Genomic DNA, 21526 nt, shown 5'->3' with positions numbered 1-21526 from the left:
TTATCTACATTTGTTATTTTTTAAAATTTTTTCCATACATCAACTATAAAATTTTTATTTACTTGTGATCTATTTGCCTTTTTTGTTTACGGGATGAAGGGAGAACGAAAACTCAAAGTTCTGATTTATGAAAAAAATGTACAATTAAAAAGGAAATACACAAATGTAGAGAGATATAATTCCAAAGAGTGTCTGTAATTTTTAGGGATCGTAAGCACTTTTTTGTTTTTTAATCTAAGGTTTTGCAATCGCCGGAAAAGGGCGACGAGGGGGATTTTCAACTCAGTGTTGACTTCCAATCCATAAGTTATTTCTTACAAAAATATAACCCGTTACGCTTGACAAATCACTTTACAATCATCTATGATTGTTAGTTCAACTTTTTTAGAATGGGCAAAATAATGGCTTGTTTGACTCGGGCAAATATCCCAACGCACGTTCACTTGAGAATTTAATGAGTGTTTGTTATTTTCTTTAAAAGGTTTGGATCCATAGGTCAGTTGAATCTTTAACATGTTTCTAGCATGCATATCCATTTTAAAAACATGTGTACAAAAAATCTCCTTCATGTAACATTCCAAGATAATTGTGTTGGACTAGTGGAATTTCCCAAACTTGGATAACAAAACATTTGTGTTCATTTGTGGTGTGTGAATAAATTTTCTTTATTTACTTTTTTTATTGTTTTAAATTTTTTCCGTGCTTCAACAATAAAATTTTCATTTTGTTGTGATCTATTTGCCTTTTTTGTTTACGGGAAGAAGGGAGAGCGAAAAACTGGAAGTTTTAATTAAAGAAAAAAGTGTACATCAAAAATGGAAATGCACAATGCACAAATGTAGAGAGAGATAATTCCAAAGAGTGTCTATAATTTTTAGGGATTGTAAGCACTTTTTCGTTTTTATATCTCAGGTTTTGTAATTTTCGGGAAAAAGGGGGAGGCGAGAAATTTTTAACTGAGTGTTGACTCCCAATCCAAAAGTCATTTCTTACAAAAATATAACCCGTTACGCATGATAAATCACTTTAAAATCATCTATGATTGTTATGTCAGCTTTTTGCAAATGGGCAAAATAATCGATTGCTTCACTCGGGTAAATATCCCACCGCAAGTTCATTTGAGAATTTAATGAACGTTTGTTATTCTCTTTAAAAGCTTTGAATCTATAGCTCATTTGAAACTTTAACATGTTTCAAGCATGCATATGCATTTTTAAAACATGTGTAGAAAAAATCTCCTTCTTGTAAAATTCCAAGCTATAAGGGTTAAACTAGTGGAAGTTCCCAAACTTGGATAACAAAACTTTTGTGCTTGTTTGTGTTATGTGAATAAATTTTATTTATTTATATTTTTATAGTTTTAAATTTTTTCCATACATCATCTATAAAATTTTCATTTTGTGTTGAGCTTTTTGCCTTTTTTGTTTTCGGGATGAAGGGAGAGCGAAAACTCAAAGTTTTGATTTAAGAAAAAAGTGTAGATCTAAACTGGAAAAGCACAATGCCCAAATGTCGAGAGTGATAATTCCAAAGAGTGTCTGTATTTTTTAGGGATTGTAAGCACTTTTTAGTTTTTATATCTCAAGTTTTGCTATCGTCGGGAAAAGGGGGTGGCGGGGGATTTTTAACAAAGTGTTGAATTGTAATCCGTAAGTCATTTCTTACAAAAAAAATAGCCCGTTACTCATGATAAATCACTTTACAATCATCTATGATTGTTAGGTCAACTTTTCAAAAATGGGCAAAATAATGACTTTTTAGAATCAGGTAAATATCCCACAACACGTTCACTTGAGAATTTAATGAGCGTTTGTTATTCTCTTTAAAATCTTTGGATCCATACGTCATTTGAATCTTTAACATATTTGATGCATGCATATCCATTTTTAAAACATGTGTAGAAAAAATCTCCTTCATGTAAAATTCCAAGCTATTAGGGTTGGACAAGTGGAATTTCCCAAACTTGGATAACAAAACTTTTGTGTTCATTTGTGGTGTGTGAATAAATTTTATTTATTGACTTTATTTATTTTTTTAAATTTTTTCCACACTTTAACTATAAAATTTTTATTTTATTGTGATCTATTTGCCTTTTTTGTTTACGGGATGAAGGGTGAGCGAAAACTCAAAGTTCTGATTTAAGAAAAAAGTGTACATCTAAAATGGAAATGCACAATGCACAAATGTAGAGAGAGATAATTCCAAAGAGTATCTGTAATTTTTAGGGATCGTATGCACTTTTTCGTTTTTATATCTAAGGTTTTGCAATCATCGGGAAAAGGGGGAGGCGGGGGATTTTTAAGTGAGTGTTGACTTCCAATCCAAAAGTCATTTCTTCAAAAAATATAGCCCGTTACGCATGATAAATCACTTTACAATCGTTTTTCTTCACATGTTTTAAAAAATGGATATGCATTCTTGAAACTTGTTAAAGATGCAAATGACCTATGGATCCAAACATTTTAAAGAGAATAACCTTAAATTCTCATGTGAACGTGCGGTGGGATATTTACCCTAGTCAAACAAGCCATTATTTTGCCCATTTACAAAATGCTGACGTAACAATCGTAGATGATTGTAAAGTGATTTATCATGCTCAATGGGCTCTATTTTTGTAAGGAATAACTTATGCATTAGGAGTCAAGACTTAGTAAAAAATCCCCCGCATCCCCCTTTTCCCGATGATAGAAAAACCTGATATATAAAAATTTAAAAGAGTTTACAATCCCTAAAAATTACAGAACTTTTTTGGAATTATCACTCTCTAAATTTGTGCATTGTGAATTTCCATTTTAGATTTGCACTTTATTTTCTTAAATCAAATAATGAGGTGTCACTTTCCCTTAATCTCGTAAATAAAAAAAGAGATAAAAGGCAAATAGATCACAACAAAATGAAAATTTTACAGTTTATGCATGGAAAAAATATCAAGCAATAACAAATGTAAGTAAAGAAAATTTATTCACACACCACAAATGAACTCAAAAATTTTTGTTATCCAAGTTTGGGAAATTCCACTTGTTCAACCCTAATTGCTTGGACATTTATAAGAAAGAGATTTTCTACACATGTTTTAAAAAATGGATATGCATCCTTGAAACATGTTAAAGATGCAAATGACCTATGGATCCAAACCTTTTAAAGAGAATAACATTAAATTTTCAAGTGAACGTGCGGTGGGATATTTACCCGAGTCAAACAAGCCATTATTTTGCCCATTTACCAAAAGCTGAACTAACGATAATAGATGATTGTAAAGTGATTTACCATGCGTAACGAGCTATATTTTGGTAAGGAATGCCTTATGGATTGGGAGTCAACACTCAGTTACAAATCCCCCGTCTCCCCCTTTTCTCGACGATTGCAAAACCTGATATATATAAAAACTTAAAAGAGTTTACAATCCGTAAGAATTACAGACACTTTTTGGAATTATCACTCTCTAAATTTGTGCATTGTAATTTTTTTCTTCAATCAAAACATGAGTTCTCACTTTCCCTTTAACTCATAAACAAATAAAGAGATAAAAGGCAAATAGATCAGAACAAAATGAAAATTTTAGAGTTTACGTATGGAAAAAATTTAAATCAATAACAAATATAAGTAAAGAAAATTTATTCACACACCACAAATAAACACAAAAGATTTGTTATCCAAGTTGGGGAAATTCCACTAGTTCAACCTTTTTAGCTTGGAATTTTATAAGAAAGAGATATTTCTACACATGTTTTAAAAAATGGATATATATGCTTGAACCATGTTAAAGATGCAAATGACCTATGGATCCAAACCTTTTAAAGAGAATAACATTAAATTCTCAAGTGAACATGTGGTGGGATATTTACCCGAGTCAAGCAAGCCATTATTTTGCCCATTCACAAAAAGCTGACCTAACGATCTTAGATGATTGTAAAGTGATTTATCATGCGTAACGGGGTATATTTTTGGTAGAAATGACTTATGGATTGGGAGTCAACACTCAGTTAAAAATCTCTCACCTCCCCCTTTTCCCGACGATTGCAAAACCTGATATATAAAAACTAAAAAGAGTTTACAATCCCTAAAAATTATAGACATTTTATGGAATTATCACTCTCTACATTCTGCATTGTGCATTTCCATTTTGGATGTGTACTGTTTTTTCTTAAATCAAAACTTGAGTTTTCACTTTCCCTTCATCTCGTAAACAAAAAAGGAAATAAAAGGCAAATATATCACAATAAAATGAAAATTTTTAGAATTTACATATGGAAAAAATTTAAAGCAATAACAAATATAAGAAAAGAAAATTTATTCACACACTAAAAATGAACACAAAAGTTTTGTTATCCAAGTTTGGGAAATTCCACTATTTCAACCCTAAATGCTTGGTATTTTATAAGAAAGAGATTTTTCTACACATGTTTTAAAAAATTGGTATGCATGCTTGAAACATGTAAAAGATGCAAATGACCTAAGGATCCAATCCTTTTAAAGAGAATAACTTTAAATTTTCAAGAGAATGTGCGGTGGGATATTTACCCGAGTGAAACTATCCATTATTTTGCCCAATTACAAAAAGCAGACCTAAGGATCATAGATGATTGTAAAGTGATTTATGATGCGTAAAGGGTTATATTTTGGTATGGAATGACTTATGGATTGGGAGTCAGCACTCAACTAAATATCCCCCGCCTCCCCCTTTTTCCGATGATTACAAAACCTAATATATAAAAACTAAAAAGTGTGTACAATCCCTAAAAATTACTGACACTTTTATTAATTATCATTCTCAACATTTGTGCATTGTGCATTTCAATTTTAGATGTGTACTTCTTTTTCTTAAATCAAAACCTGAGTTTTCACTTTCCTATCATCTCATAAACAAAAAAAGAGTTAAAAGGGAAATAGATCACTACAAAATGAAAATTTTGGAGTTTACGTATGGAAAAATTTTAAAGCAATAATAAATGTAAGTAAAGAAAATTTATTCACACACCACAAATAAAAACAAATATTTTTTTATCCAAGTTTAGGAAATTCCACTAGTTGAACCCTAGTAGCTTAGGATTTTATTAGAAAGAGATTTTTATACACATGTTTTAAAAATGGATATGCATGCTTGAAACATGTTAAATATTCCAATAACCTATGGATTCAAACCTTTTAAACCGAATAACAATAAATTCTCAAGTGAACGTGTGGTGGGATATTTACCCGAGTCTAACAAGCCATTATTTTGCCTATTTACAAAAATCTAACCTAACGATCATAGATGATTGTAAAGTGTTTTACCATGCATAACATGCTATATTTTCGTGAGGAATGACTTATGGATTGGGAGTCAACACTAAGTTAAAAATCGCAGGTCTCCACCTTTTCCCCACGATTGTGAAACCTGGTATATAAAAACAAAAAAGAGTTCAAAATCCCTTAAAATTAATACACTTTTTGGAATTATCACTCTCCACTTTTGTGCATTGTGCATTTCCATTTTAGATGCGTACGTTTTTTTCTTATATCAAAACTTGAGTTTATGTATGGAAAAAATTTAAAGCAATAACAAATGTAAGTAAATAATATTTATTCACAGTCCACAAATGAAAACAAAAGTCTTTCTTATTAAATTCCGAGCTATTAGGGTTAGACTAACGAAATTTCCCAAATTTGGATGACAAAACTTTTGTGTTCTTTTGTGGTACGTGAATAAATTTTCTTTACTTACATTTGTTATAGCTTTAAATTCTTTCCATACATAAACTCAAAAATTTTCATTTTGTTGTGATCTATTTGCCTTTTCTCTCTTTTTTTTGTTTACGAGATGAAGGGAAAGTGAAAACTCAAGTTTTGATTTAAGAAAAAAGTATACATTTAAAATGGAAATACACAATACAAAAATGTAGAGAAAGATAACTCCAAAAAGTGTCTTTAATTTTTAGGGATTGTAAACTCTTTTTAGTTTTTTATATATCAGGTTCTACAATCGTCAGGAAAAGGGGGAAGAGATGGATTTTTAACTGAGTGTTGACTCCCAATCCATACATCATTCATTACAAAAAAATAGCCCGTTACGCATGATAATTCACTTTACAATCGTCTATGATCTTTGGGTCAGCTTTTTGTAAATGGGCAAAAAAATGGCTTGTATGACTGGGGTAAATATCCCACCGCACGTTCACTTGGGAATTTAATGTTATTATCTTTAGAAGGTTTGGATCCCTAGGTCATTTGCATCTTTAACATGTTTCAAGCATGCATATCCATTTTTTAAAACATGTGTAGAAAAATCACTTTCTTATAAAATTCCGAGCAATTAGGGTTGAACTAGTGGAATTTCCAAAACTTGCATAACAAAACTTTTGTGTTCATTTGTGGTGTGTGAATAAATTTTCTTTAGTTACATTTGTTATTGCTTTAAATTCTTTCCATACATAAACTCTAAGAGTTTCATTTTGTTGTGATCTATTTGCCTTTTCTCTCTTTTTTTGTTTATGAGCAGAAAGGAAAGTGAAAAGTCAAGTTTTGATTAAAGAAAAATGTATACAACTAAAATGGAAATGCACACTGCACAAATTTAGAGAGAGATAATTCAGAAAAGTGTCTGTAATTTTTAGGGATTGTATACTCTTTTTAGTTTTTAATATATCAAATTATGCAATCGTCGGGAAAAAGGGGGAGGTGGGGGATTTTTAACTGAGCGTTGACTCCCAATCCATATGTCATTCCTTACAAAAATAAAGTCCATTGCGCATGATAAATCACTTTACAATCATCTATGATCGTTAGGTCAGGTTTTTGTAAATGGGAAAAATAATTGTATGTTTGACTCGGGTAAATAAACGACCGCACGTTCACTTGGGAATTCAATGTTATTCTCTTTTAAAGGTTTGGATCCATAGGTCATTTGTATCTTTAACATGTTTCAAGCATGCATATTCATTTTTTGAAAACATGTGTAGAAAAATCTTTTTCTTGTAAAATTCCGAGCTATTAGGGTTGAACTAGTGGAATCTCTAAAACTTGCATAACAAAAATTTTGTGTTCATTTGTGGTGTGTGAATAAATTTTCTTTACTTACATTTGTTATTGCTTTAAATTCTTTCCACACATAAACTCTAAAATTTGCCTTTTATCTCATTTTTTTCCAAGATGAAGGGAAAGTGAAAACTCAAGTTTAATTTGAGAGAAAAGAATATATTTAAAATTGAAATTCACAATGCACAAATATAGAGAGAGATAATTCAAAAACGTCTCTGTAATTTTTAGGGTTTGTAAACTCTTTTTAGTTTTTGATATATATCAGGTTCTGTAATCGTCGGGAAAAGGGGGAAGCGGGGGATTTTTAACTGAGTGTTGGCTCCCAATCCATATGTCATTCCTTAAAAAAATATAGCTCGTTATGCATGATAAATCACATTACAATCATCTATGATAGTTAGGTCAACTTTTTGTAAATGGGCAAAATAATGGCATGTTTGACTCGGGTAAATATCCCACCGCATGTTCACTTGGGAATTTAATGGTATTCTCTTTAAAAGGTTTGGATCCATAGGTCATTTGCATCTCTAACATATTTCAAGCTTGCATATCCATTTTTGAAAACAAGTGTAGAAAAATCTCTTTCTTATAAAAGTCTGAGCAATTAGGATTGAACTAGTTGAATTTTTCAAACTTGAATAACAAATCTTTTGTGTTCATTTGTGGTGTGTGAATAGATTTTCTTTACTTACATTTGTTATTTCTTTAAATTCTTTCCCTACATAAACTCTAAAATTTCCATTTTTTTGTCATCTATTTGGATCTTTAACATTTTTCTTGCATGCATATCAATTTTTTAAAACATGTATAGAAAAATCTCGTTCTTAAAAATTCCGAGCTATTAAGGTTGAACTAGTGGAATTTCAAAGCTTGGATAAAAAAACTTTTGTGTACATTTGTTGTGTGTGACTAAATTGTATTTACTTACATTTGTTATTGCTTTAAATTCTTTCCATACATAAACTCTAAAATTTCCATTTTGTTGTGATCTTTTTGCCTTTTATCTCTTTTTTTGTTAATGAGATGTAGGGAAAGTAAAAACTCAAGTTTTAAATTAAGAAACAAGTATACATCTAAAATGGAAATGCACAATGCAGAAATGTAGAGAAAGATAATTCCAAAAGTGTACGTAATTTTTAGGGATTGTAATCTCTTTTTAGTTTTTATATATCAGGTTCTGCATTCGTCGGGAAATGGGGGAGGCGGGGGATTTTTAACTGAGTGTTGTCTCCAAATCCATAAGTCATTCCTTACAAAAATATAGCCCATTATGCATGATAAATCACTTTACAATCATCTATGATAATTAGGTCAGCTTTTTTGTAAATGAGCAAAATAATGGGTTGTTTGACTCGGGTAACTATCCCACTGCACGTTCACTTGGGGATTTAATGTTATTCTCATTAAAAGATTTGGATCCATAAGTCATTTTCATCTTTGACATGTTTCAATCATGCGTATCCATTTTTTAAAAGATTTGTTGAAAAATCTCTTTCTTATAAAATTCCGAGCTTTTAGGGTTGAACTAGTCGAATTTTCCCAAACATGGATAACAAAACATTTGTGTTCATTTGTGGTGTGTGAATATATTTTCTTTACTTATGTTTGTTATTTCTTTAAATTCTTTCTGTACTTAAACTCTAAAATTTTCATTTTGTTGTGATCTATTTTCCTTTTATGTCTTTTTTTGTTTACGAGATGAAGGGAAAGTGAAAACTTAAGTTTTGATTTAAGAAAAAAGTATACATCTAAAATGGAAATGCACAATGCAAAAATGTAGAGAGAGATAATTCCAAAAAGTGTCTGTAATTTTTAGGGATTGTAAACTCTTTTTGGTTTTTATATATCAGGTTCTACAATCGTCGGGAAAAGGGAGAAGCGGGGGATTTTTAACTTAATGTTTACTACCAATCCATAAGTCATTCCTTACAAAAATATAGCCCGTTATGCATGATAAATCACTTTACAATCATCTATGATCATTAGGTAATATTTTAGTAAATGGGATTAATAATGGCTTGTTTCACTCGGTTAAATATCCCACCGCACGTTCACTAGGAAATTTAATGTTATTCTCTTTATAAGGTTTGGATCCATAGGTCATTTGCATCTATAACACGTTTCAAGCATGCATATCCATTTTTTAAAACATGTTTTGAAAAATCTCTTTCTTCTAAAATTCCAAGCAAATAGGGTTAAACTAGTGGAATTTTGCCAAACTTGGATAACAAAACTTTTGTGTTCATTTGTGGTGTGTGACTAAATTTTCTTTACTTACATTTTTTAATGCTTTAAATTCTTTCCAGACATAAACTCTAAAATTTTCATTTTGTTGTGATCTATTTGCCTTTTATCTCTTTTTTTGTTTACGAGATGAAGGGAGAGTGAAAACGTAAGTTTTGATTTAAGAAAAATTTATACATTTAAAATTGAAATGCACAATGCACAAATGTAGAGAGAGATAATCCCAAAAAGTGTCCGTAATTTTTAGGGATTGTAAACTCTTTTTAGTTTTTAAATATTTGGTTCAGCAATAGTCGGGAAAAGGGGGAGGCAGGGGATTTTTAACTGAGTGTTGACTGCCAATCCATAAGTCATTCGTTAAAAAAATATAGACCGTTACGCATGATAAATCACTTTACAATCATCTATGATCGTTAGGTCCGCTTTTTGTAAATTCAAAATAATGGCTTGTTTGACTTGGGTAAATATCCCATCGAGCGTTCGCTTGGGAATTTAATGTTATTATCTTTAACAGGTTTGGTGTTATGCACGCAATAACATTATTATTTTAATTGTTTTATTTAATTTACTTTATTTTATTTCAGTTTTAGGTCATATGGGTATTTTTGGAAAATTTTATTTGTAGGGGTATTTTTAGAATATTGTATTGTAAACCCTAACCGGGTGAACCCTATTTAAGGGATAAGAGTAATGAGAAAGGAAAAACATTGAGTATTAAAGTTAATTTAGAGTAAGCTTAGAGTAAATAGGTCAAATTCTCCCTTTGAGATCCAGGTTGAGTTTCCTTCAAAGCTCAATCATCCCATTCCTATTCATCGTCATCGTGTCAGATCCGGGACCGTAATAATTGGTATTAGAGCAAGAACACATTGCCCATCGAAGACCCATATTTGGCAATGCATAGACAAGTCCGTGAAATGGCTGAATATGGTGAGACGCCTGAAAATATACAGATGTGGCGTGTTGGCTGGGTGCAATATTGGCTGACAACGGAGTACAGAGAGGCATTCCTCGGAGAAAATATTTCCGACGGAGTAAAATTATGGCGAATGATGAGGTACAGTGAGGCATCCCATGGAAAAACTATATCTGAAGGGAAAAAGGTAAACGTTGATGCTTCGGCTTCGTTCCGTCTACCGATCGAGACTCTTGCGGAGGATTTGGGGGAAACCACAAATCCAAATTCACCCCAAACTCCTCAGGACCGCCATCCACCCTCCCCTCCACCAGCACCGACCACCAGCGTCGATTCTACGACGGCGACCTCCGAAATTGGGGACTCAACATGTCCCAAATCGGAAGGATATAACGAAATCCCTTCGGCGACACCCACAGAACACCGTTTACAGGTCCCCCCTCAAGTCCGAAAGCTCGCCCTTTCGGAAAAGATTTTCAAAATCCCGAAATCAAACGACGACGACCTAGATTTTGGGAAATCGGCAGAAATTTCTACCTCAATTGCGTCGATGGGTTCGACCTCCCAAATCACCTTCTCATGGCAAGCTGCACCTCTTCCAGCACCGCAGACGGAAGTCTTCTCATCTTCCTTGGTCACGGTGAAGCCTCCAAGGGCTGTTCTTCACCGCCGGAGCAGCAGGAGACTTCGTCGGCGAAATTTCCGCACTGTGTGGTACCGTGAGGATGGCATACGACCGTCGCCCACCTTTATCGGTGCCGTGAGGGAAGGAGCCGAGGTTCCTGCAATGTCCGATGGCCGCTCTATTCGGGATCGGCATGAGGATGAGGAAGATTTCCGAAACCGTGGGCGAAATTTCCGCCGGAGGAAGATAACTCCCGATTCGAATTTTCCTAAGTTAGGAAAATTTGATCAACACAGGAAGCTGACTCGTGCGCGGGACCGGGCTTCCAGAACCGGGTCAACTCGGGCCAACTCGAACCGGGCCAACTCGGAAAAAAACATAAAAAAAAAATAAAAATAAATCTTCAGCTGGCTTGTGGCTCTGCAAATACCGAAGTAGACACTTGCGCAGACTCTTCTTCCGAGCTTGAGGAAAAGCTCGTCTTCCAGCGGGGGTGTAATGTTATGCACGCAATAACATTATTATTTTAGTTATTTTATTTAATTTACTTTATTTTATTTCAGTTTTAGGTCATAGGGGTATTTTTGGAATATTTTATTTGTAGGGGTATTTTTAGAATATTTTATTGTAAACCCTAACCGGGTGAACCCTATTTAAGGGATAAGAGTAATGAGAAAGGAAAAACATTGAGTATTAAAGTTAATTTAGAGTAAGCTTAGAGTAAATAGGTCAATTTCTCCCTTTGAGATCCAGGTCGAGTTTCCTTCAAAGCTCAATCATCCCATTCCTATTCATCATCATCGTGTCAGATCTGGCACCGTAATATTTGGATCCATAGGTCATTTGCATCTTTAACATGTTTCAAGCATGCATATCCATTTTTAAAAACATTTGTAGAAAATCTCTTTCTTATAAAATTCAGAGCTATTAGGGTTGAACTAGTGGAATTTCCCAAACTTGGTTAACAAAACTTTTCTGTTCATTTGTTGTGTGTGAATAAATTTTCTTTACTTACATTTGTTATTGCTTTAAATTCTTTCCATACATAAACTATAAAATTTTCATTTTGTTGTGATCTATTAGCCATTTATCTCTTTTTTTGTTTACGAGATTAAGGGAAAGTGAAAACTCAAGTTTAGATTTAAGAAAAAATATACATCTATTATTGAAATGCACAATGCACAAATGTAGAGAGAGATAATTCTAAAAAGTGTCTGTAATTTTTAGCGATTGTAAACTCTTTTTAATTTTTATATATCAAGTTCTACAATCGTTGGGAGAAGGGGGAGGCGGGGGATTTTTAACTGAGTGTTGAATCCCAATCCATAAATCATTCGTTACAAAAATATTGCCTATTACACATGATAAATCACTTTACAATCATCTATGATCATTTGGTCAGCTATTTGCAAATGGGCAAAATAATGGCTTGTTTGACTTCGGTAAATATCCCACTACACAGTCACTTGGGAATTTAATGTTATTATCTTTAAAAGGTTTGGATACATAGGTCATTTGCATCTTTAACATGTTTCAGGCATGCATAGCCATTTTTTAAAACATGTGTAGAAAAATCTCTTTCTTCTCAAATTCAAGCTATAAGTGTTGAACAAGTGGAATTTCCCAAACTTGGATAACAAAAATTTTGTGTTCTTTTGTCGTGTGTGAATAAATTTTCTTTACTTACATTTGTTATTCCTTTAAATTCTTTCGATACATAAACTCTAAAATTTTCATTTTGTTGTCATCTATTTGCCTTTTATCTTTTTTTTTTTTACGAGATGAAAGGAAAGTGAAAACTCAAGTTTTGATTTAAGAAAAAAGTGTCGATCTAAAATGGAAATGCACAATGCAAAAATGTAGAGTGAGATAATTCCAAAAAGTGTCTGTAATTTTTAGGGATTGTAATTTTTTTTTATTTTTTATATATCAGGTTTTGCAATCGTTGAGAAAAGGGGGAGCCGGGGGATTTTTAACTGAGTTTTGACGCCCAATCTGTAAGTCATTCCTTACAAAAATATAGCCCGGTACGCATGATAAATCACTTTACAACCATCTATGATCGTTAGGTCAGCTTTTCATAAATGGGAAAATAATGGCTAGTCTGACTCGGGTAAATATCCCACTGCACCTTCACTTGGGAATTTAATCTTCTTCACTTTAAAAGGTTTTGATCCATAGGTCATTTGCATCTTGAACGTGTTTCAAGCATGCATATCCATTTTTTAAAACATGTGTAGAAAAATTTCTTTCTTAAAAAACTCCGAGCTTTTAGGGTTGAACTAGTGGAATTTCCCAAGCTTCGTTAACAAAACTTTTGTGTTCATTTGTGGTGTATGAATAAATTTTATTTAGTTACATTTGTTATTGCCTTAAATTCTTTCCATACATAAACTCTAAAATTTTCATTTTGTTATGATCTAGTTGCCTTTTTTTCTCTTTTTTTGTTTACGAGATGAAGGCAGAGTGAAAACTCAAGTTTTGATTTAAGAAAAAACTATAGATCTAAAATGGAAATGCACAATTCACAAATGTAGAGAGATATAATTCCAAAAAGTTTCTATAATTTTTAGGGATTGTAAACTCTTTTTAGTTTTTTTATTAGGTTCTGCATTCGTCGGTAAAAGGGGGAAGCTGGGGAATTTTAACTGAGTGTTGGCTCCCAATCCATAAGTAATTCCATAAAAAAATGTAGCCCGTTACGCAATATAAATCACTTTAAAATCATCTATGATTTTTTTCTAAACTCTTTTTAAATAGGCAAAATAATGGCTTGTTTGACTCGGGCAAATATCCCACCGAACGTTCACGTGGAAATTTAATGTTATTCATCTTTAACATGTTCCAAGCATGCATATCCATTTTTAAAACATGTGTAGAAAAATCTCTTTCTTATAAAATTCCGAGCTATTAAGGTTGAAGTAGTGGAATTTCCGAAACTTGGATAACAAAATTTTTTTGTTCATTTGTGGTGTGTGAATCAATTTTCTTTACTTACATTTGTTTTTGCTTTAAATTTTTCCATACATAAACTCTAAAATTTTTATTTTGTTGTGATCTATTTGCCTTTTCTCTTTTTTTTTACGAGATGAAGGGAAAGTGAAAACTCAAGTTTTGATTTAAGAAAAAAGTATATCTAAAATGGAAATGCCCAATGCGTAAATGTAGAGAGAGATAATTCTAAAAAGTGTCTATAATTTTTCAGGATTGTAAACTCTTTTTAGTTTTTTTATATCAGGTTCTACAATCGTAGGAAAAGGGGGAGGCGGGGGATTTTTAATTGAGTGTTAACACCCAATCCATCAATCATTCCTTACAAAAAATATTGCCCGTTACGCATTATAAATAACTTTACAATCATCTATGATTGTTATGTCATCTTTTTGTAAATGGGCAAGATAATTGCTCTTTTTACTCAGGTAAATATCCCACCGCACGTTCACTTGGGAATTTAATGTTATTCTCTATAATAGGTTTGGTTCCATAGGTCATTTTCATGTTTAACATGTTTCAAGTATGCATATTCTTTTTTTATAACATGTGTAGAAAAATCTCTTTCTTATAAAATTCCAAACTATTGGGGTTGAACTAGTGGAATTTGCCAAACTTGGATAACAAAAGTTTTGTGTTCATTTGTGGTGTATGAAAATTTTTCTTTACTTACATTTGTGATCCTTATAAATTCTTTCCATACATAAACTCAAAAATTTCCATTTTGTTTTGATCTATTTGCCTTTTATATATTTTTTTGTTTACTAGATGAAAGGAAAGTGAAAACTCAAGATTTGATTTAAGAAAAAAGTATACATCTAAAATGGAAATGCACAATACACAAATGTAGAGAGAGATAATTCCAAAAAGTGTCTGTAATTTTTAGGGATTGTAAACTCTTTTTAGTTTTTATATTTCAGGTACTGCAATCGTCTAGAAAAAAGGGGGAGTTGGGGGATTTTTAATTGAGTGTTGACTCCCAATCCATAAGCCATTCCTTACAAAAATATAGCTCATTACACATGATAAATCATTTTAATTTCATCTATGATCGTTAGGTCAGCTTTTTGTAAATGGGCAAAATAATGGCTTCTTTGACTTGGGTAAATATCCCACCGTTTGGTCACTTAGGAATTTAATGTTATTCTCTTTAAAAGGTTTGGATCCTTAGGCCATTTGCATCTTTAACATGTTTCAAGCATGCATATCCATTTTTTGAAACATTGTAGAAAAATCTTTTTCTTATTAAATTCCGAGCTATTAGGGTTGAACTAGTGGACTTTCCAAAACTAGAAAAAAAAAATTTTGAGTTCATTTGTGGTGAGTGAATAAATTTTTTTTAGTTACATTTTTTATTGCTTTAAATTATTTTCTTAAATAAACTCTAAAATTTTCATTTTGTTGTGATCTTTTTGCCTTTTATATCTTTTTTTGTTTACGAGATGAAGGGAAAGTGAAAACTCAAGTTTTGGTTTTATAAAAAAGTTTACATCTAAAATGGAAATGTACAATACACAAATGTAGAGAGAGATAATTCAAAAAAGTTTTTTTAATTTTTAGGGATTGTGAACTCTTTTTAGTTTTTATATTTCAGGTACTGCAATCGTCAGGAAAAGGGGGAGGCGGGGGATTTTTAACTAAGTGTAGACTCCCAATCCATAAGTCATTCCTTACAAAAATATATCTCGTTACTCATGATAAAACACTTTAAAATCATCTATGATCGTTAAGTAAGCTTTTTGTAAATGGGCAAAATAATGGCTTGTGTGACTCGGGTAAATATCCCACCGCACGGTCACTTGGAAATTTAATGCTATTCTCATTAAAAGGTTAGGATCCATAGGTCATTTGCCTCTTTAACATGTTTCAAACATGCATATCCATTTTTTAAAACATGTGTAGAAAATTCTCTTTCTTATAAAATTCCAACCTATTAGGGTTGAACTAGTTGAATTTTTAAAACTAGATTAGAAAACTTTTGTATTCGTTTGTGGTGAGTGATTAAATTTTCTTTAGTTACATTGTCATTGCTTTAAATTATTTCCATACATAAACGCTAATTTTTTTTTTGTTGTGATCTTTTTGCTTTTTATCTCTTTTTTTTTTACGAGATGAAGGGAAAGTGAAAACTCAAGTTTTGATTCAAGAAAAAAGTATACTTCTAAAATGGAAATGCACAATGCACAAATGCAGAGAGAGTTAATTCAAAAAAGTGTCTGGAATTTTTAGGGATTGTAAACTCTTTTCAGTTTTTATATATCAGGTTCTGCAATAGTCGGGAAAAGGGGGAGGTGGGGATATTCAACTGAGTGTTGACTCCCAATCCATAAGTCATTCCTTATAAAAATATAGCCCGTTATGCATGATAAATCAATTTACAATCATCTATGATCGTTAGGTCAGCTTTTTGTAAATGGGCAAAATAATGGCTTGTTTGACTCGAGTAAATAGCCCACCGCACATTCACTTGGGAATTTATTGTTTTTCTCTTTTAAAGGTTTGGATCCATAGGTCATTTGCATCTTTAACATGTTTTAAGTATGCATATCCATTTTTTAAAACATGTATAGAAAAATCTCTTCCTTATAAATATCCAAGCCATTAGGGATGAACTAGTGGAATTTCACAAACTTGGATAACAAAATTTTTGGATTCATTTGTGGTGTGGGAATAAATTTTCTTTACTTAAATTTGTTTTTGCTATAAATTCTTTCCATACATAAACTCTACAATTTTCATTTTGTTGTGATATATTTGCCTTTTATCTCTTTTTTTTTACGAGATGAAAGGAAAGTGAAAACTCAAGTTTGGATTTAAGGAAAAAGTATATATCTAAAATGGAAATGCACAATGCACAAATGTAGAGAGAGATAATTCCAAAAAGTGTCTATAATTTTTAGGGATCGTAAACTCTTTTTAGTTTTTATATATCAGGTTTTGCAATCATCGTGAAAAGGGGAATGCGGGGAAATTTTAACTGAGTATTGACTCCCAATCCATAAGCCATTCCTTAAAAATTATAGTCTGTTACTAACAATATATCACTTTTCTATCATCTATGATCGTTAGGTCAGCTTTTTGTAAATGAGCAAAACAATGGCTTGTTTGACTCAAGTAAATATCCCACCGCACGATCACTTGCGGATTTAATGTTATTCTCATTAAAAGGTTTGGATCCATAGGTCGTTTGCATCTTTAACATGTTTCAAGCATGCATATCCATTTTTTAAAACATGTCTAGAAAAATCTCTTTCTTATAAAATTCCGAGCTATTAGGGTTGAACAAGTGGAATTTCCCAAACTTGGATAGCAAAACTTTTGTGTTCATTTGTGGCGTGTGAATAAATTTTCTTTACTTACATTTTTGATTGCTTTATATTATTTCCATACATAAACTCTAAAATTTTCATTTTGTTATGATCTATTTGCCTTTTATTTCTTTTTCTGTTTACGAGATGAAGGGAAATTAAAAACTCAAGTTTTGATTTTATAAAAAATTATACTTCTAAAATGGAAATGCAGAATGCACAAATGTAGAGAGAGATAATTCCAAAAACTGTCAATAATTCTTAGGGATTGTAAACTCTTTTTAGTTTTTATATATCAGGTTCTACAACCGTCGGGAATAGGGGAAGGCGGAGAATTTTTAACTGTGTGTTGACTCCAATTCCATCAGTTATTGCTTAAAAAATATAGCCCATTACACATGATAAATCACATCACAATCATCTATGATCGTTATTTCTGCTTTTTGTAAATGGGCAAAATAATGGCTTTTTGGACACGGGTAAATATCCCACCGAACGTTCCCCTGGGAATTTAATATTATTCTCTTTAAAAAGTTTGGATCAATAGGTCATTTGCATGTTTAACATGTTTCAAGCATGTGTATCAATTTTTTAAAACAAGAGAAGAAAAATCTCTTTCTTATAAAATTCTGAGCTATTAGGGTTGAACTAGTGGAATATGCCAAACTTGGATAACAAAACTTTTGTGTTCATTTGTGGTGTCTGAATACATTTTCTTTACTTGCATTTTTTATCGCTTTAAATTATTTCCATACATGAACTCTTAAAATTTTTATTTTGTTGTGATCTATTTGCCTTTTATCTCTTGTTTTTGTTTACGAGATGAAGGGAAAGTGAGAACTCAAATTTTGATTTAAGAAAAAAGTTTACATCTAAATCGGAAATGCACAATGCACAAATGTAGAGAGAGATAATTCCAAAAAGTGCCAATAATTTTTAGGGATTGTTAACTCTTTTTAGTTTTTATATATCATGTTCTGCAATCGTCGAGAAAAGAGAGTGGGGGATTTTTAACTGAGTGTTGACTCCCAATCCTTAAGTCATCCCTTACAAAAATATAGCCCGTTATTCATGATAAATCTCTTTACAATCACCTATGATCTTTAGGTCAAATTTTTGTAAATGGGCAAAATAATGGCTTGTTTGACTCGTGTAAATATCCCACTGCACGTTTTCTTTGGAATTTAATATTATTCTCTTTATAAGGTTTGGATCCATAGGACATTTGCACCTTTAACTTGTTTCAAGCATGCATATCCATTTTTTAAAACATGTGTAGAAAAATATCTTCCTTAAAAAATTCCGAGCTATTAGAGTTGAACTAGTGGAATTTCCCTAGTTTGGATAAAAAACCTTTTGTGTACATTGGTGGCGTGGGAATAATTTTTTTTTACTTAAATTTCTTATTGTTTTAAATTCTTTCCATACATAAACTCTCAAATTTTCATTTTGTTGTGATCTATTTGCCTTTTATCTATTTTTTTGTTTACGAGATGAAGGGAAAGTGAAAACACATGTTTTGATTTAAGAAAAAAGTATACATTTAAAATGGAAATACACAATGCACAAATGTAGAGAGAGATAATTCCAAAAAGTGTCTGTAATATTTAGCGATTGTAAAATCATTTTAGTTTTTATATATAAGGTTTTGCAATCTTTTGGAAAAAGGGGAGGTGGGGGATTTTTAACCGAGTGTTGACACCCAATCCATAATTCATTCCTTACAAGGTCAGCTCGATACGCATGATAAATTAATTTTTCAATCATCTATGATCGTAAGGTCAGCTTTTTTTTGAATGAGCAAAATAATGGCTTGTTTGGCTCGGGTAAATATCCCACAACACGTTCACTTGGGGATGCACGTTCACTTGGGGATTTAATGTTATTCTCTTTAAAAGGTTTGGATCCATAGGTCATTTGCATCTTTAACATGTTTCAAGCATGCATATCCATTTTTTAAAACATGTGTAGAAAAATCTCTTCCTTAAAAAATTCCGAGTTATTAGGTTTAAACTAGTGGAATTTCCCAAGCTTCTATACCAAAAATTTTGTGTTCATTGTGGTGTGGGAATAAATTTTCTTTTCTTACTTTTGTTATTGCTTTAAATTCTTTCCATACATAACCTCTCAAATTTTGATTTTGTTGTGATCTATGTGCCTTTTATCTATTTTTTCTTTACGAGATGAAGGGAAAGAGTAAACTCACGTTTTGATTTAAGAAAAAAGTATACATCTAAAATGGAAATGCACAAATGTAGAGAGAGATAATTCAAAAAAGTGTCTGTAATTTTTAGGGATTGTAAACTCATTTTAGTTTTTATATATCAGGTTTTGCAATCATCGGGAAAAGGGGGAGGTGAAAGATTTTTAACTGAGTGTTTACACCCAATCCATAAGTCATTCCTTACAAAAATATAGCCCGATATGCTTGAAAAATCACTTTACAATCATCTATGATCGTAAGGTCAGATTTTTATAAATGAGCAAAATAATGGCTTGTTTATTCTCTTTAGAAGGTTTGGATCCATAGGTCATTTGCATCTTTAACATGTTTTAAGCATGCATTTCCATTTTTTAAAACATGTGTAGGAAAATCTCTCTCTTGTAAAATATCGAGAGCTATTAGGGTTGAACTAGTGCAATTTTCCAAACACGGATAACAAAACTTTTGTGTTCATTTATGGTGTGTGAATAAATTTACCTTACTTACATTTGTTATTGCTTTAAATTCTTTCTGTACATAAACTCTAAAATTTTCATTTTATTGTGGTCTATTTTCCTCTTATCTCTTTTTTTGTTTATGAGATGAAGGGAAACTAAAAACTCAAGTTTTGATTTAATAAAACATTATACATCTAAAATGGAATTGCACAATGCACAAATTTAGAGAGAGATAATTCAAAAAAGTGTTTTTAATTTTTAGGGATTGTAAACTATTTTTAGTTTTCATATATCAGGTTTTTGAATCGTCAGGAAAAGGGGCAGGCGAGGGATTTTTAACTGAGTGTTGACTCCTAATCCATAAGACAGTCCTTACAAAAATATAGTCCGTTACGCATGATAAATCACTTTACAATCATCTATGATCGTTAGGTCTGCTTTTTGTAAATGAGCAAAACAATGGCATGTTTGACTCGGGTAAACTTCCCACCGCACGTTCACTTGGGGATTTAATGTTATTCTCATGAAAATGTTTGTCTCCATAGTTCATTTCCATCTCTAACATGTTTCAAGCATGCATATCCATTTTTTAAAACATGTCTAAAAAAATCTATTTCTTATAAAATTCCGAGCTATTAGGGTTGAACTAGTGGAATTTATCAAACATGTATAACAAAAATTTTGTGTTCATTTGTGGTGTGTGAATAAATTTTCTTTACTTACATTTTTTAGTGCTTTATATTCTTTCCATACATAAACTCTAAAATTTTCATTATGTTGTGATCTATTTGGCTTTTCTCTTTTTTTTTTACGAGATGAAGGAAAAGTCAAAACTCAAGTTTTGATTTAAGAAAAAAGTATACAACTAAAATGGAAATGAAAAATGCAAAAATGTAGACAGAGATAATTCCAGAAAGTGTCTTTAATTTTTACGGATTGTAAACTCTTTTTAGTTTTTTATATATCAGGTTCTGCAATCGTCGGGAAAAGAGGGAGGCGGGGGATTTTTAACTGAGTGTTGATGCCCAATCCATAAGTCATTCCTTACAAAAATATAGCCCGTTACACATGATAATTCACTTTACAATCATCTATGATCGTTAGGTCAGCTTTTTGTAAATGGGCAAAATAATAGCTTCTTTGACTCAGGTAAATTCCCGCCGCACGTTCACTTGGGAATTTAATGTTATTCTCTTTAAAAGGTTTTGATCCCTAGGTCATTTGCATATTTAACATATTTCTGGCATGCATATCCATTTTTTAAAACATGTGTAGAAAAATCACTTTCTTATAAAATTCTGAGCTATTAGGGTTGAACTGGTGCAATTTCCCAAAATAGGATTACAAAACTTTTGTGTTCAATTGTGGTGTGTGAATAAATTTTCTTAAATTACATTTGTTATTGCTTTAAATTCTTTCAATACATAAACTCTAAAAGTTTCATTTTGTTGTGATCTATTTGCCTTTTATCTCTTTTTTTGTTTACGGGCTGAAGGGAAAGTGAAAACTCAAGTGTTGATATAAGAAAAAAGTATACATCTAAAATGGAAATGCACAATGCACAAATTTAGAGAGAGATAATTCCAAAAAGTCTCTGTAATTTTTGGGGATTGTAAACTCTTTTTATTTTTTATATATATCAAGTTATGCATTGGTCGGGAAAACGGGGAAGCGTGGGATTTTTAACTGAGTGTTGGCTCCCAATTCGTAAGTCATTCCATAAAAAAATATAGCTCGTTATGCACGATAAATCACATTACAATC

This window comes from Aristolochia californica, unplaced genomic scaffold (assembly GCF_029961685.1).
Source record: "Aristolochia californica isolate CCGP_79_NKW_82.1479 unplaced genomic scaffold, dmAriCali1.0.hap1 SCAF_5, whole genome shotgun sequence".
Classification (NCBI taxonomy): Eukaryota; Viridiplantae; Streptophyta; class Magnoliopsida; order Piperales; family Aristolochiaceae; genus Aristolochia; species Aristolochia californica.
The sequence above is the reverse complement of the archived record's forward strand: the minus strand, read 5'-3'. Positions refer to the sequence as shown.